Below are 17,808 nucleotides of genomic sequence, written 5' to 3'. Positions count from 1 at the left end.
CCCTTTCTCAGCATCCATTGAATGTCTGTGGCTCTTCCGAGGGGTACGGCCTTGTAAAATTTCATTCATCTACATTCACATGTCAATCAAGGTTTTCATTCTGCAGGTCTTTTTTGGGCAGCCATACCGCTGAGGTTTCACGGGTCCAGCTTCTCTGTTATGTCTAGAAGACACTATATCCCAGCAGCTTCTCAGTAATCAAATACGATCATCATGGCAGGGTTTTAGTTCTAACATTTGATTACAAAAGAAAGAGCCCTCCTTTTTCTTGTAGTCTCTTTCCATCACCCTCTGGACTTGGATGTTTTCATGATGTTTTTGGCCTCATTGCCAAGGCACAGGTGGGAAGGGGCATTTGTGCCACTAGAATGAAATCTTTCTAGAACTGTAACCTAGGAAATACCTTTGACACAGTCAAGTGTGTGATCACAAATGGTATGGCCCAAAGAAAGAGCAAATGAGTTTATGTTTGTCGTGTTCAGTTTGGGAAACTTGGAGAAACGTAAAGGAACCTTCTCACTGGGGATAAGCTATTGTCTTCTATAAAAAAGAGTGGAAGGCTAAAACTGCCAAATCCCTCATAAAATATAGACCATATGCTATACAAGTATCTTTGGACTAAGAACAAAATACATAAGTTCCTTTTCTTTCACCCTGTTTTCATAAGTTGTCATGGCTTTGTTAAACTAAATTAACACAGCAATGTAAATGAACTTTAAGCCTCCTTTAACTGATAAGGCTCAGCCATGAAGGAAGTCTCTGGGATTTTCTGGTGGGTAAAGTACGTATCTTGACTGATATTTCTGTAAGGAGCAGGCAATGGCACACTGCATTAAGAACTTTAAAATTGTATGACTCAGCATAACAAGCTCTCATTTCGTCTCCACGCAAACGCCTTTGTGAAAAATCTTTGAGGTGATGGTTAGTGAAGCTTCGAGCAGTAACTCCATGACCCCAGAAGCAGCCTACTTAGGTAAAACATTTTTCTCCCTAGGTCCCAGGATGCAGATACAGGGAGTTAGTAGTTCACACCTTGCCAGAAGAGAGCCCCTGTTTGGAGTGGCATCGAACACTGGAACTTGTGTTTCTCTGGAGGGAACTGTTCACATGGCCACAGTTACCTCCCATGGGACAGAGAACTAGCTAGTTATCTGCATGGACCTGCCCTGAAAAGATAGTCAAACACTTGTTTAGGCAGCACAAGTTTCCATGACTACTTGATATTTAGAACATAAAAATAAACCTTTCCACTTGTTTTACAGACCCTTTGATCCAAATAAAGTTTATTGTTATCTCTGTAACCGTTCACATCCTGCCCCCAAATCTCACTCTTTCCGCCAGCAATCCATTCAAATGTATCTTGGAAAGCAAAGCCTCTATCAGAATATGGTATTACATGACATTGTAACCTTTCTCCCTTCCAGAAAACCACCCTTTATGAATAAAACATGGGTGACCTTTAAAAACTTAGCAGTTGTACCAGGTGACTGCATATTAACAAGCTTTTTGAAGGACCAGGACAGGCACTGTATGTTTCAGTTGAGGATAGATAATAGAACTCCTCAAATAATTTATTATTTTATTCAATACAAGGAATAAACAATTTCACACAGTCTGGTTGTACTTCCTGGGTATAGCTGTACATGACATCAACTCACTGGGCAGGCACCAGGTTGAAGATTCCAGGCATATAACAGTGATTTTATCTTCTTGATTCAGTTTTGGCTGTTTCTGAGAAACAAAATCCAAGATTTGTGCAAGAAGAAAGGCCAAAATGCTTGTGTAGGGTGGAAGTGAACCTCCTCCCTTCTGAACAAACACCCAGGCTCTTCAGTATTGGACCCTCAAAGTCTTTCCTGCCTGGGAAGGGGATTCTGGGAGGTTGGCGAGAAGGCACTTGCTTGGGAATTGTGCAGTGTTATGAGGAATGTTCAATCAAGTCACATATATACATGAACAAGTCTTTACCTTGGCGGGAAACGAACAGAATGCTGACAGAGGAGAAAGGAAGCAGAGGAGGATTGACTCTGTTTAAGTGGTTTGTTTTAGCTGCATCGCTTAGAGGTATTACTCTTCAACTGCACCTTCCTTCTGGAGTTCTGGGCTCTGAGACTGTATTCCAAGGGGAACTAAAATGGAGATCGGAGCCAGGTTTAATGAAGGGAGCTGAGCAATTGTGTGCCTGTGAGTAAGGAACTTTTATGAGATGGCTTTACCACGGAAAACAGTATTGGACAACCATTTGATCACAATTCAATGACTCTCTCAGGCTAAACAGGATACCCTGGTATCAGGCAGCAAAGGAGTCATAAGGTCCATAGGAATGCACCTTGCTTTCCCCTCCGTTTGGTTTTCCACTTCTTCAAGTGTCTGCTTTGTTAGAAATGGTGCTATACTAGGTGGCAGGGCCTGGAGTCCTTTGATGGCCTAGGGGGTGCTTCAGGGTTGGGTGAGTCCACGTGACCTTAAACTTCCCAGTGAGCAGAGGACACTGCTTTAGCAGTGTAGTGAGGCCATCAGATTGTCTTTAGAATTGTAGTGATGCCTTCAGATTGGCTTTAGCAATATAGTGACACCATCAGATTAACTTTAGCAGTGTAGTGACACCATCAGATTGGCTTTAGAAGTGTAATGATGCCATCAGATTGGCTTTAGCAGTGTAGTGAAGCCATCAGATTGTCTTTAGAAGTGTAGTGATACCATCTGATTGGCTTGGGCTTAGCTGTTCTGTTCTGCCACTTGAAAGTTGTGAGCAGAGATGGTTCTCCCGTGGAATTCCTCCTACTTGTGGGAATGTTTCTCTCTTTTTCTTAATAAATCAGTGTTGGCTCTGCTTAAAAAACAAACAACAACAAAACTCCATTTGCAAACAACAAATACCGATTTGGAGGAATCATGGGTATTTTGTTTGTGGAATCCTTGTACATGCATAACGGAAAGTACATATATGTACTTTAAAGGTACACGTAGTCTTAAATACACCCAGTGAGAGTACAAATGCCCCAGGAAACTCATTGGACTGTGCAGTTCTCTCTCTCTCTCTCTCTCTCTCTCTCTCTCTCTCTCTCTCTCTCATTCACACACACACACACACACACACACACACACATACAGACATGAATATAGAAGAGGAACTAGCTGGGAAGAGGAGCAGAACTAACATGAATGGCAAGAACACAAAGGGGTATAATGGGAGTGTGTGTGGATATGAACAAAATATATTATATACAAGTATGAAACTGTGATACTGACACCTATGACTATATAATTAGCATATGCTAATAAAACCTTTATAAAAGAGTACATCCCTGAGAATGATCACATTAATATCATAGTTCAAGAAAGATGGTGCACATATATTTAGGCATGCTTAGCTCCAGATGCTGGAACACATGTTCAAAGGTTAAGCTAGTGGTCGGAAACAATCTGGGGTATGCTCGGTGGAGTCCCGGAAATGACAGGCGGGAACTCGGGCTTGGTGTTCCCAGCTTTTGTCAAAGTTTAAGGAGAAAAAGAAGCATCCCTTGAAAGCATCCTAACATAGTTTAGCTCTGTGCCTGCTGCCTCCCTTGACGGCTGACCAATTAGATCAGCGTGCAAAGCTTCCTCCAGAACACTTTCTCTGTGACACTGGGGATGCCCATCCCACCCCTGCTGACACTGGAGCTGCCCGTCTCACCAGCATTTCTACCTTGTAGCCTGAGGCGCCCCAGCAAGCTTGGGACAATCAATTCAACTCCATCCTGAAATAAGGAATGTACGAGTAGTGTTTTTGCCTACCAGAGACCAGAGCGTTCACCGTATGCCAAGAAATCCATTTCTAACCTTTCCAAGGTTAGTAATCAACTCAGCCAATGTCAGAGACACTCTATATTCAATCTTGACTGTTCTACTACTTGATTTTGTTAAGTTCCTCAGTTCGTTGGCAAAGAGACCCAGATCAAATCAATCACTTCACATTCTCAAAGCTTCTTTGTTTCAGGAGGACTTCCAAATGGTATGACCTTCCCTATCAGAAGTCTTAAATAATGGGGATCTTTAATACTAAAAACAAGTTGTGATTTCCTTACTTCTCAGGCAAAGAGTCTAAGCTGCTTTGCCAACTAAGAGACTAAGTCCTAGGTTGCAAGTAATTATAGACTTTGGCAATGGTACATGTCTTATAATTTTCTTTGGGTAGCATCTAGATTTCTAGATGCATATTCATGTAGGCACGTTCATCCTAGATAGGAGTATCGCTTATAGTAAAGGGATGAAGTCATGATTCATATTCAACCTTACTGGAGGAGGTGTCGCGAGACTCTGACATTAATGTCTGGTAGCTTCACATTCAAGGATGTTCTATAGAGTGTTTCTTGTACCAGGTGAGCAACAAGTTACAGAGCTACGTCACAGAGGGCAGGATTGGGGAAGAGGACCATTCTGAGATGAGAAAATTGTTCTCAGACAAGTGAAAGCTGCTATTCGAAGAAGAAGCTATCTGAACAACAGAGCACCTTGAATTAGAAAATTGGCAGCTTGTGGGGAGGGGGGAGGCTGGTAAGGGAGTGGGAAGGGGAGAAGGGGGGTGAGAATGAGAACATGAGGGATCTAGAATGAGTTGGGCAACGGACAGAAAGAGAACAAGGGAAGAGATACCTTAAAAGAGGGCGCTGTTGTGGGGTTAGCAAGAAATCAGCCACTAGAGCAACTCCCAGGAAACCACAAGAATGATCCCAGCTAAGAAACTAAGCGATAGTTGAGAGTGTACCTAAACTACCCTTCCTCTATACTCAGATTGATGATCAACCTAATTGTCATCATAGACCCTTCATCTAGTAACTGATGGAAGCAGATGCAGAGAGCTGCAGCTAAGCACTGGGCTGAACTCCTGGAGTCCGGTCATAGAGAGGGAGGAGCCACATTACAAGCAACGGGGTCAAGACGGTGATGGGGATACCCACAGAAACAGCTGACTCAAGCTAGTGGGAGCTCACTGACCCCAGGTTGACAGCTGAGGAACCAGCATAAGATCAAAGTAGGCCCTCTGAATGAGGGTGACAGTTGTGTGGCATGGGCAGGTGGTAGGACCACGGGCAGTGGAACCAGTATTTATCCCTAGTGCATGAACTGGCTCTTTGGAGTCCATTTCCTAAGGAAGAATACCTTGTTCAGCCTAGACAAAGGGGGAGGGCCTTCGTCCTACCTCAAATGATATGACAGACTTGCTGACTTCCCATGGGAGGCTTCACTTCACCCTCTCTGAGGAGAAGATGGGGCATGGGTAGAAAACGGGAGGAGTGGGAGGATAGGAGGGAGAGGGAGCTGGGATTGGTCTGTAAAATAAGATTGTTTTAAAAAGTAAAAAAAAAAAAAACAAAAGTGAAAAATAAGTGAGATTCTTTCAAGAGCGTAATGGATAACTATAAATAATGACTCAACAAAATTAGAAGTAGCATGCATTGGACTATCCTGTAGTTACTTCACACATCATATTGCACTAGAGTATGAAATAACTGGGCAAAGGACTACAGTATATGATTAAATAAAGAAAAGATTGGCTCAAAAATAAAGTATACAACAAAAAAATTAGTTGGCACACATTCAGAATTATTATTGATATTGTTAACACATAGATCCCAGATTTTCAAGCACATATAAAACTACAAAAGTCTCATTGATGACCTGTCTGATAATTCTCCACAAACCTCGAGAAGGCCCTTGGCACACTGGTGAGGGGGACATCTGAGTCCCCTTTGAGAGTAATCGATCCTTAAGTGATAAATGTCATTTTAACAGTTTCACCGTCCTCACAACCACATTTGGGCACATCTGACTTTCTTCTAATTACCTTTTATTTCTTCCTAACTCTCCTGCTTAAGCTTATATTAAAATATCTTTAATAAAATCTCTATTCTCTGCTTCATAATAAATAGAGTTTTTTTCAAGATGTAAATTTTTTTTATAAAATATTAAACACATTCTTTTCTCTCTTTTTGATTGAAAATAGATTTTTTTCATATAAATGACTCTAATTCATTTACCCTCCTCCTTCAGCTCCTGCTAGATCCTCTTCACATCACCTCCCATCCAAATCCTCGCCCTTCTTTGATCTCTCTCATTAGAAAACAGACATCTCAAAATATTAGATTTACTATGATAAATATGGTAAGATAAATAACTTACTAAGATAAAAAAATCAAAAACAGGACAAAGCAAACAGAAGAAAAAGAGCCAAAGAAAAAGTCCAAGAAACATGCACAGATGCAGAGATATACACATTCACACACAAGGAATCCCATAAAAAACACAAAACAGAAACCATGATATATACATACATAAAAGACTTATAAGAAAGAAGGGAAGGAAGGTGTTTTGGGTTAAGGCTTCACTCAGTTCCTGGCACCCATATATCTAAAGAGTCTGAAACGTTTGGGTGGAAAGTTCCATTTCAAGCCTCCTCCCACTGAAGGGTTGCCTCAGTCCAGACTCCACATCTGAGAAAGCTCGCCAAACAAGGACCCCTCCCCAGAGATGCTCGGGACCACTTCCACAGGGTATTTAAACTGCTCCTCAGAGAACAAACACATGGTTTCCCCATCTCCTCTCTGAGGGCCTGGAAGGCCACCTGGGAGGGCTAGTATTCATTGAACCTGGGCTTTTTCTAATTTGGTTTGATTTGGTCTGATTTGGGTTATTGTGTTGGTGGAGAGGTTTATTGGGACACAAAAACTTTTCAGAAGGAAGGAAGAAAGGAAGCTCTGACAAAGAACCTCCAAAAATGTCATTGGGCTTTTTCTCTGTTGACCACCTTTTGCTGGGCTTAGGGCCTGTCCCTAAGGGTAGTTGTATGAATAATGCAACTCCCCTTGAGAAAACTTTTTTTTTTTTTGTCTGCGAGTGGTTATCAATGGTCAGTAGTTTCTGGGTTAGGGATAAGGGCTTGCGTGCCCTTCCCTCCTCAGCACTGGGACCCCATCTGGTGCAGCCCTGTGCAAACCACGTTGGTGTCTGCCATTCCCTCTGACTCGTACATCTTTCCACCTCTCTTCTGCAGGATTCTCTGAGCCTGGGTGGCAGGGGGGTGGGATTGGATAGAATCATTCCATTTTTGGACTGTGTGTTTTCAGCCTCTTATTTGGCACTAAAAATAATATTTCCTGAGAATTAAAGATATTTATATATCATTGAATCCTTGTGGGAAATCCTTAAAGTGTTAACTGTTTCTCATAGTTTTTATTGCGGGGCTGGTAATATTTCCTTGACTGTCAATGTGTGGGATTTGATCATAAGGACATATCTGTTGTTGTGTAAAACTGAAGACCTGGCTGAAATGGTTCTACCTCAGGTATTAGTACTATAATTCAAGCATATAGGTAGCCTGCCCCTTCCATTCCTGTGAGTAAATTGGGAAGTTTCATTGAATCTACAATTATGGCAACCCCTCCCCCCCTCCAAAAAAACCCAAATTGTGCTGTTTTGCTGGTCTGTCGTGTGGACAAATGCCTCTAAATGGCTCAATGTAGTTTCATCATTCTATTGTACGTACCTCCTTTCTAGAGAGCTTTGGACAGAGAGGTCCATGTATTGAGACGACAAAACCACTTGCATTTGTCATTTGGGCTCTTAAGATTTTCTAAAGGATTCCTGAAATAGTAAAAAGAAAGACATTCTCATGTAGGGAAGGAGCTGGGGAGGTCTTGCACGGCCCTTTCCCTAGTGTCTGCAGTCTATCTTGGGAGCCAAGGGTAATGGAAGGGGACTCTGCATGGGCCCACCTGAGATGTTTTCTCCCAAGAGTCCTCAAGGTGTTGCAGGGCATCTATGTGGTTGTCGGATGAACTGGATGTGAACACGAAGTCATCAATTTCAGCTGAGGGCTCTCATTTATCACCCTGCCAGCTTTTATTGCAAGGTAGAGATTTCCAACTCCCCCCCCCCTTTTTCTCTTTCTCTCATACACACACTCACACTCTCTTACACATATAACCCCTACTTCTTAAGTGCCTTCAAAAAGCTATACTCAATCCATTTGTTTTCATTCCTTTCTTTAAAACAATAAAACAAACAATACCAGACGTCAGCAAAGCATTATCTTTTTCTATCTTTATTTAGCTTGTGTTTGTGACCAGGAATCTACCGATTTCTCTTATGGGAGAAAACATTCATGATCTCCTTTGGTTGTAAAATCACTTAGAGTGTGGTTACAACACTATCTCAAAGCTGGCTTCTGGGTGAGGAGACAGCAGGCAAGGATTTTAGCTTCTTGTGCAATTAAAGACTCCCACTCTGAGGTAACACTGATAAAACAGCTCAGATCTTGATTCCTAAGGTCAACATGGCCACAAGGCAGACATTTAAAATAGAAACTTACACCCTTCAAGTACTTTGAAGGAGGCACTTGGTTGTCAACCTCATGGCTCTCGGCTTCACAGAGAGAGCACTGTGCCCAAATCCTGTGGCTGCAAGTTCTGGGAACGGGGACCACTTGACAAGTCTGAGGCAGAATACCTTATCAAAAGCCAAGGAGGGAAAGGTACAAGGCAGAGAGGGGAGGTATCGCTGAGACACAGCCAGCTTCCAAAGCAGTACTGTGTGAGCCTTCAAAGTTCTCAAGGCTCCAAGAATACTAGGTTTCTCATGGGTTGGAGTTACGATTTTGAAGGAGATTGGAAAAGCATCCCATTCATTTTTATTTTTAACTCTTTTAAGCCACAGTTCGATTTATTCAGTATTACTACCATAACCATGCAGTTTTTCCTTTAAAAACAGGATACACACACACACATACACACACACACACACACACACACACACACACACACACACACATCTTTCTGGCAGGGGGTGGGGCGGAGGGGCGGACGGAGGTGTTCAACCTGAAGTTCAGAAAAGCAAAGCATCTTGCTACTGGCTTTTACCTCTACCTCAGACTGAAATGGTGATCCCGCCTCCACGAATCCTCAGAATGAGACTGAGCCGAGACCTGTCTCCTCCTGTCTTACATTCCTCTCTAGGGCTTGGATTAAAGGCATACACCACCGCCGCCCGGTCTCTATGGAGAACTAGTGTGGTGACTGGGATTAAAGTTGTGTGCCCACCACTGCCTGGTCTGTATGGCTGACCAGTGTGGTTGTTTTGCTTTCTAATTTTCAGACAAGTTTTATTTATCAAAATACAAATGAACTATCACTACATGAGAGCTCTCATTAATTAATTAATCTCTTCTCGTGTGTGCTTGCGTGTGTACTGTGTGTGAGTGCATGCTCATGTGTGAATGAGTGTGTGTGTGTGTGTGTCTGTGTGTATGTGTGTGTCGTAGAAGCCTGGAATTTCTATGTGCTATTTATATTAAACTAATATCCCCAAATATAAACACACACACACACACACACACACACCTCCTTTGTTCACTGATCCAAAGTTCATCTGTTCGCCCTAGATAGGTTATCTCTCAGAATTCAAGACCTCAGTGTTATTTTTTTTCATAAAATCTAAACTCCCACCACAAACATTTCTCCCTTTTAACTCCTAATATATTTTTTCAGTAAACCCCTATGTTCTCTCTTTAACTCCCAATATTTCTCCCTAGACCCCAATTTCCTAAGCAAAGCACATTACTGATCTGATGCTTTCAACAGCCTGGTAGCACATCAATAAACTAAAGATTATTGTGCTTTGTCAGGTTTTATTTTGTAGCATTATGGGAAATTCTTCGCTGCCTTGGATGAGTGCATCAACTCTGATTGCTTGACAATTAACAGAGATAGTAATAGAAAAGGCAATGTAATTTACCTTCGTACAAGGGATCTCAGTTAACAAAAATTAAACTATTGAACTCTCCTCTCCAAGGAGAGGGATGTCGCCTCATTATGTTAAAAAGAAAAACAGATTCCAGTGGCAAGTGGGCCCTCAGTCTATCTGGGTGAATTTATTGTCCAGATTATGTGTTTTTCTGACATGCATACAAAATTATGGCTTTTAAACTGGACCAAACTCTCTCTTCATTAAATGAGTATTTCCCCCCTTCGGTACTATAACTCAAAGTGAACATTCCAGATAAATAATGGAGAGAGGGAGTTTCTGTGTGCGCCCGTGGTGTGGCTGTTGAGGATAGCCCTTATCTGTGGAGCTAGAAAGTGACTCCTATTTCTTCCCGTTTCAGGGTCTCCGTCTTTCGGGATGCCAGTGTTAGAGAACAAAATATACAGTGTAATTAAATACAGAGCCATCACGCTAAGAGTGAGGAACTCCCACAGAGGAGAGTGCTGGTTTTTAGGGACTCCCACGGAGACCATATGAAGCTTGCATTCAAAGTGGCATCTGCAGTTCTGAGCCGCCTTCTGCCCTTTGTCGGGAGCTCTGCTTAGTTCCAAGAAATATTGTGTTTAAGCGTTCATGTCCTGATAACTTCTGCAAGTCACGAGACGAGTTACAGCTATAGCCCTTGCTTCTTTGGGAGTTTCCACCTCCCGTAACTGTTCAGGTTTACTTATTTATTTATTTATTTATTTATTAGAACTCTGACCAGAAATGTGGAAGATGTAAACCAACTCGTCAAAGCTGTACCTCTGGCCACTACGTGGACGCTGTGACGTGCATGCCTGCAAGCGTGTGCATGCACATGTGAGCATGCGCATGCGCGCGCACTCCCCCCCCACACACAAACACACACACACACACACACACTCAAACATGCCCACGTTGGCCTAGATCCTTCCTCTTTCTCATAGCATGGTGGGAGAGGGGGAAGCGTTCAGCTCTAGAGAGAGGTGGCTGCCCTTCTGGTTACGATGGAGAGCAGGCAAAATGATTAAGCTGGTTTCTGCTCAGCAGAACACACGGCCACGGGCCAAAGCTGCTATCTGTTTTTGTGTGGGCTGATAACTAAAAGCGTTTCTTAATAACTGAAGGACTTTTATTATTCTGTAGTATGTGAAAATTCTGTCCTTTTTTTGTTTATGTTCAGAAAAAAACTGTGTGTGTGTGTGGTGTGTTTCTGCCATTTTTTTGACAGTCAGGTGACAACTTGGGAACGTGAGCTTTCTCCTTCCAACAGAGAGGACTGAGGCTTAAGGCCTCAAGTCATTAGGCTTAGGGCAAGACATTTTATGCTTTTACCCACTAAGCTAGCTTACCTGTTTTGGTATGTTTGGTTTTTGTTTGTTGGTGGTGTTTTTTTTTTTTTTTGTTTTTTGTTTTTTTTTTTTTTTTTTTAGAATGGGTCTTGTGCACCCCCAGCAAATGTCAAGCTTGCTGTGTAGCCTAGAACGACCTTGCACTGTGGATCCTCCTGCCTGTACCCTTAGAGTGCTGTGAGTACCTGTGTAGGCTCTAGGACTCATTTATTAAAGGCTGGGACTCGAACTAAGGGCTTTGTATATGCTTGACAAACACGCTTCAATGGAGCTACATCCCTAGCTCCCCCAAATTTAAATTCGGGTATTTGTAAAGGAGGTTTCCCTGGAATGCATCCTACAGCCATTGCCCTAGATTTACCTGTGGTACTTGCTGGCCTCTGCTCCCGATGGAGGCCAGTGGTTGGCGCAGATTCTTTCAAACCTGAGACATCTAAAAATATTCACTATCATCTGTCCCTCTACAGAAAGAACCAGCAACCCTTGTTATTAGCTAATGGCAGGCGACTACAATCAACCAAGAAATAAGGAGTAAGCAATGAAATACAGTATATTACTAATTGTGAGCGAGAGAAACTTTGTGGGGAATTGCCCCAATAATTTAAGAAGATATATGCCTCTGGGGATTGTTTTGCTTGGCGAAGCCATAAAGAAGCAAAACGGGACGGCAGCGGACTTCAGATCGTGAGTCTGCCTGACTGTAAAGGTGTGAGGATGTGGGCAAGGCAGGAGAAACGCCTGCCGCCTGGCCTGACGGGAGCCAGACTCCCGGGAAAGATGACTGTAGTCCATAGTGTGAGTAGAAAGTCTGCGTCCTTTCAAATACCGTGGGGAAATGGATCGTCTCCTCCAGTTTCAATATTTAGGAAACGAGAATCACTGACAAAAACAAATGTGAACTTGAAAAGTAAAATTGAGTGCAAGGATAGATAGGCTATGAAAGGAAAGGTTTGTGTTTAATGTCACAGAAAATTAGTTAATCCTCCTTCAAAAGATGGGAGATGACTGGTTAAAGCAACAAGGGTATTTCGGACCAAGAAGGATCGTATTTACTGATGAAAGCACAGTAAAGTGGAAGCCATGTTCATGGTGTTTCATGTGGAATTTGGCTCATTTTTCTGTAGCTATTCTTTAATAGGGTAGGTGATTGCTCTAATTTTAATTACATGGTTAATCCCAAACAATTATCTAATAAAATCAGCGTGCATGAGAAAAATGTGATTTGCGATTGAACGCACGGTCGTTCTGACTTTCAAATAAAACACAGAGACCAGGGCTTCGTGGCTGGTTTGCTCACACAGGCATGCAGACTGAGGAATGCTGGTGGAGGCTTATTTTAAAATGTGATTAGCTTTGAGATTTAATTAGAAAGTAATGCAAAAGAAAATATTTAATTATGAAATCATTATTTAGTTGCATTCAATTTGACCTGCCCCTCCACTCGAACCTATTTGTCTTGCTTGCCTTCTGGTCTCAGGCAATGTCCATTCTACCTTCCTTTTCATTTACTGTGTTCTTTACAGAATGCTACTTGACTCTGTTACCGGTGTTTCGATCAACTGTATAACCGTTTCCTCTTTGGGTTCTGAGGGCAGTAGGGAGGGAGAGAAGCCTGTAACTATTTTATTGTCTGCTGTTGGAGATGCCTGGAGGAACTCAAGATACGTAAAAAGGGAAGCTGAAAGAGCAGGCTGTTACCACTCTACCACGTGATCATTCAAGGTCTGCAGAGTTGTGCCTCAAAGATGCTGACGCTAAATGAATACGCTGGGCTGAGCTGTGCGGTCCCCTGAGTGGTGTGCGCTTTTAAGTGTGTAGCAGGATGGAAGGCAGCGGTTGTGTCAAGTCACATCAAGCAGGCTTGCCTTGAGTGCTCCTTTCTCCCCTAGTGGAGGGTGTTGAAACACGTACAGCACTGTGTCCAAGTGCAAGGACGAAGAGTGGGTTGGATGCCGACTCTATATTCAAATTAGCCACTGTCCAGAGAGGAAGACAGAACATGGGACAGGTGATTAAATTCTGAATAGATCAACCTAGCCTTGTAAATAGTCACTGCCATTTCAGAAAATACCTCTTAACTAAAAGTCTGAAGACAACATTAAAAACCAACATGAAAGCTTGAGGAATTAGACAAGAGAACGTGTCTCAGTCCTTCCATCGGTATTCGATCTGGTCCTGGGCAGAAGGTCTTTCTGTGCCTGAAGTTCTCAGTGTAAGCAATGAGTCACCAAACAAGGGTTAGCCATTCTCGCTGTTTGTAATTTTGTTCACACTTTCTGCAAAAATGTACTTGTGCCCAATGATGCCTTTGTGCCAGATAGAACTTTTAATTTTAGCCACAAGCATTCATAAAAGTACATAAAACCAAAATTCACCCCACACTTAAATATTAAAAGAAGGATCAATCGACTCAGCATATATGCTTAAGGTCATTGAAGGCGTTTACTTTTATAAAAGATCCAGTAAATACATCATTTAAATATGTGAGATACTATTATGTGGGTCTCAATTACTTAGTTGAGATCATGTCTCAAAAAAACAAGACAAAACAAAAAAGAGTCCTTCTGTGTTGTTATCCCCATAGGCCATTCTGCACCAGCTGAATGCAAGGCCATGTGTTTGAACAGTGTGCTCTGAGGTGGTAGACTTGCTCCCGAAGATAGATAACGATTGTTATAGATTTGTGCAGTGGGGTTTAAATTTGCCCTATCCTGCCCCAAGCCTCCTTATACATACAAATGGGACAAAGAATAAGCATGAGGCCCAGTCTGCGGACACTTTCCTCTTCTTGAGAAGAACAAACCTCTATCAGATGTGTTGAAATCTCCTACTTGACCCTTGTCTAACCTTCAGCCAAAAATGCACAAAGTAAGATAGAGCTAATCCCAGAAAGCAGGTTTAAACAAACAAGCCATGCATCCACTCTGCCATTGAGAAGCCTGGTCTCCCTACTTTCCTGGAACACATGCTGTGTGGGAAATCAGAAGCTGATGCTTCTGATGTAGGTTGTAAGTTCTTGCCTGGAGGTCGTAAGCCCAGGCAGCGGCTTAGCCAATGGTATCCCACACCTCTTAGTTCCCTTGAAATCCCTTTTCTCTACAGTGATGTTTTATACAACTGTAATTTTCACAGGTCTCCATCACATATTAAAATTTGCAAAGCCTTGACAATTACATCTTTATAGCCTATCATTCTTTGTATGGTTGGGATCTTTTCAGGGTCTAGCATGTATTTTTTTTTTTTTTTAGCTAAATGTCTGATGTTTGCTGTGAAACCAACCAATGGCTCCTCTGTTGGTAAGTTCCTTTTTGGATAATATTAGAGGTTTAAGAAAGAAAGAAACACATGAATGGTTTCTTTCCCACAGTGAGTTCTCCCGTCATTCTGAAATTTGGATAGCTCTGAAATATGAGGTATTAAAAAAAATTCAGGGAACTAAGTCTTCGGATACTAAATTGAAGTTATGAAAATAAAAATTAAAAGATATCATTAGTTGTACCAATAGCAGTATTTTAGATATTAAACATATTTACATATAACCAATAGAGTGCATTGACCGACTGGTGACATCTGCATGTTTTCAACAGAAAAACCTACAATTACTTGACCTCATCTTCACTTGCATCATTCTCTGCACACCCTGAACCGTTTTTGCTTTAAAGTGAGGGTTAATCTCATGCATTTTCTTTGCTGTGTGCAATGCTCAGTCCTTGCCATGAAAAGAATCTGAGACATCGAATTCTGCATGCGCAGGGACAACACCTCCTAATCCGTGAATAATCTCTCGCATTTTGGAAATGCTGAAAGCCTTTCTTTCCTGCCTGATGATGAGAGGAAGTGGAAACTCTTTGGAAATGTCTTGAAAACCAGCAGCACAGCGAAGCTCCTCCCTGGGGTCCTCCGCTCTTCACTTCTGGCCCATACATATTGTTCTTTAAAAAGAATATGATGATGGGATGCCCTGGGCGGCCTGCGAGCCAGGCAGAGGCCTCTGCCAGGGCAGTGCAGGGTCCCCGGGAGAGCGGCAGAGTCAGGCGGCTGGATGCGGTGGACGGCAGAGTAAATGGACATAAGGCTATATATAAAGCTAAACATTTATTACTTAAAGAAAGGGAGACATAGACAAACATAGAGAGAGACAGAAAACACGTGTGCACACGGCAAGAGATGGACAGAAAAGGGGAAAGCCAAGATGGCGACGAGGTCAGAAGTGGCTGGAAGTGGGCGTGGCTAGCTCTTAAAGTGATCGCAAAGGAATAACAATACAGGCACAAAGGAACAGCAAAGAATCGGAAGGTCCTTGAGGGTGTCCTTGCCACGTGGAAGCTGATGAAGATGATAGACTAGCAAGGTGTAGCTGAGCAGGTCGGGAGGCTGAACCTGTGACCTGAGCAGGACGCTCCTTAAGGAAACTGTCCTCTTCACACACTCTTGTTTTCCAGGACCTAAACACAGAAAGGAAGCTAGGAGTTTGTGATCCCAGCTAGAGGCAAAGTTGAAATTCTACCACAGGATTTATAGTTTCAAGTCTAGTGCTCTATTCTTGATGTGTTTGTTTTTAGCCTGATATTAAATGGTGCTGACCAATAGTCGCAGCCAGCACTATGTCCTAAATCAGTGGTCTGACTTCCATGCCTATGGACCCTTTTCTGCATCTTGACATACTATGGTATCCATTCAGATACCTGAGTGTGGCTTTAAACTAGCCCTAGTTGATGGTGTGTAAGACTGTTGACCCCTTCACTGCTTGAGATTCGTTTTTTAATGTTTCTCATCTTTGCTATTACTCAACTTTGAATAGTGACCATCTATCATTCCTTTAGTTTTGTCTCTACATCTCCTTTCAGATGCACACTAGTGCCCTGTCACTCTCTGCAAACGGATTACCCAGACTTTTCTACCAATTCCGATCTATGGGACATCTTTCCATGGCCTATTTCCCTACTTTTCTGTGATATGATTTCTAAATCTACTGTTTCAATCATGTTTTGAGGATTTCAAAATTTCACCAAGCAGGGCTTCCTTTTTATACAGAATTTCTCTTAATTCCCCATATAGCCAATAACTTTATTTTATAATCCATTATTCCTTTACATAGATGTTAGCTCTCCCATTATATAGTTTAAACATTTAAAAACATAATTAAAACTTTATGGTTCCCATTTCCAGCTCTTCTGATCCTGTGGTTTTATTTACCTACTTGAAGTATCTGTCAACTATTTTATAAGATACCAGTTCTTGACAAGTTTTATAATTCTGACAGCTTAGAGAAAAATTCATCTTCTACTAGCTTCTCAATGCAAAACTGTAGGGGTTTTCTATTCTCCTATGTCTTTTGCTTTGGAAATGGTTCTATTTTATCTCTACAACATTTCCAAATCAAACTTAATTTTGAATGGTCCTCTTATCTTCAGATATCCATACCCCATCCATAGTTTGAACTTCGAATGTGTGCACTCCTGATGCCCAATTCTTATTGCAGAATCCTTTCTGCCATAGTCTGAAACAGAGTATGGTCTGGCAAGTGGAATACTAAAGCTCACTATCACAGACTATGTACCTGTTTTATGATCTGAGCCCTAACTTCCTGGAAAAATAAAAATCCTAATGTTAATTTCTTTCTATTCTTGAAGCTTACCGCTTCAAATTTAATAATTTTAGCTAACTTTGGAATCCCAGTCTGGTTGCCTGTAGACAAAATAAACCTGTTGAGCTTTCTAAGAATACAGCCTACTTACAAATGCATCACACGTGGGTTTTCTTTTATTTCTAGTTTCTGATGGTTTGTCTTCTTTTTGGTTCAGATCTGCTGTATTCAGGCCACGTGTTGGAATATTTCCGTCTGGTATTTCTATCTCCTTGAAGTGGGAGAGTGTTTTAGGCCATGTTCCTTCTGCCGACTTGGCACAGAATGCCATCTTTTTTCGCAAAGTGGTAGGGTACACATTTGGTAGGAGTAAGACAAGTTTGATATCAGAATTCCCCACCCTCAATACACATGTATACATTCATATGTTCACATATGTACATGCACACAAAACACACATCTTTCACGAGTGTGTGCTCAGTTTTTAGGCTAACACTTTAATAGCCTTGTGCCCTGAGATTTCTTTCTACCTTCATATGCTCTCCTTGCCTACTCTTTTTCTATATATACTTACTGATAAAGAAAATGAAAATGATGTTTCCTTACACAAATTGCTTCTTACGAATTCTAATTCACAGCATAATTTTGAACTATTCCAACCATGTATGTATGCTGAAAAAGTTGAATCTGTAAAAAAAATATGCCATCATTCTGACTGATGGGAAGTGAATCAAAACTTCTCTGTGACTTTAATCTCCCTGACTCCTGCCTTGGAGCTTCAGGAGGCAAAGATGTGGTGTCTTAAGCCATCTCTCTCAGACCTTGCACTTTGAGAGGGAATCCATTTTATAAATACACTGTTTTTGCGAGGAAAGAAAAAATTCAGGAAATCAATCTGTTTCTTTTTCTTCTTAGTTTGTAGGTGAAGACACCACGTCTCAAAATATTTGGTTGACTCAAGTTGAAGCTGGTAGAGAGGCCTGACAGATGACAACATCGACTGCGGATTCCATCTCCTCTTCCGGCCAAAGAGCTGCCGTCTCTTCCGCATGTGAAAGCCAGGTGGTACAAGATCCACTTCAAGGCTTTTGGGAATCTGGAGGA

Source organism: Myodes glareolus, chromosome 24, assembly GCF_982192425.1.
Source record: "Myodes glareolus chromosome 24, mMyoGla1.1, whole genome shotgun sequence".
NCBI lineage: Eukaryota > Metazoa > Chordata > Mammalia > Rodentia > Cricetidae > Myodes > Myodes glareolus.
Note: the sequence above shows the minus strand (reverse complement) of the source record.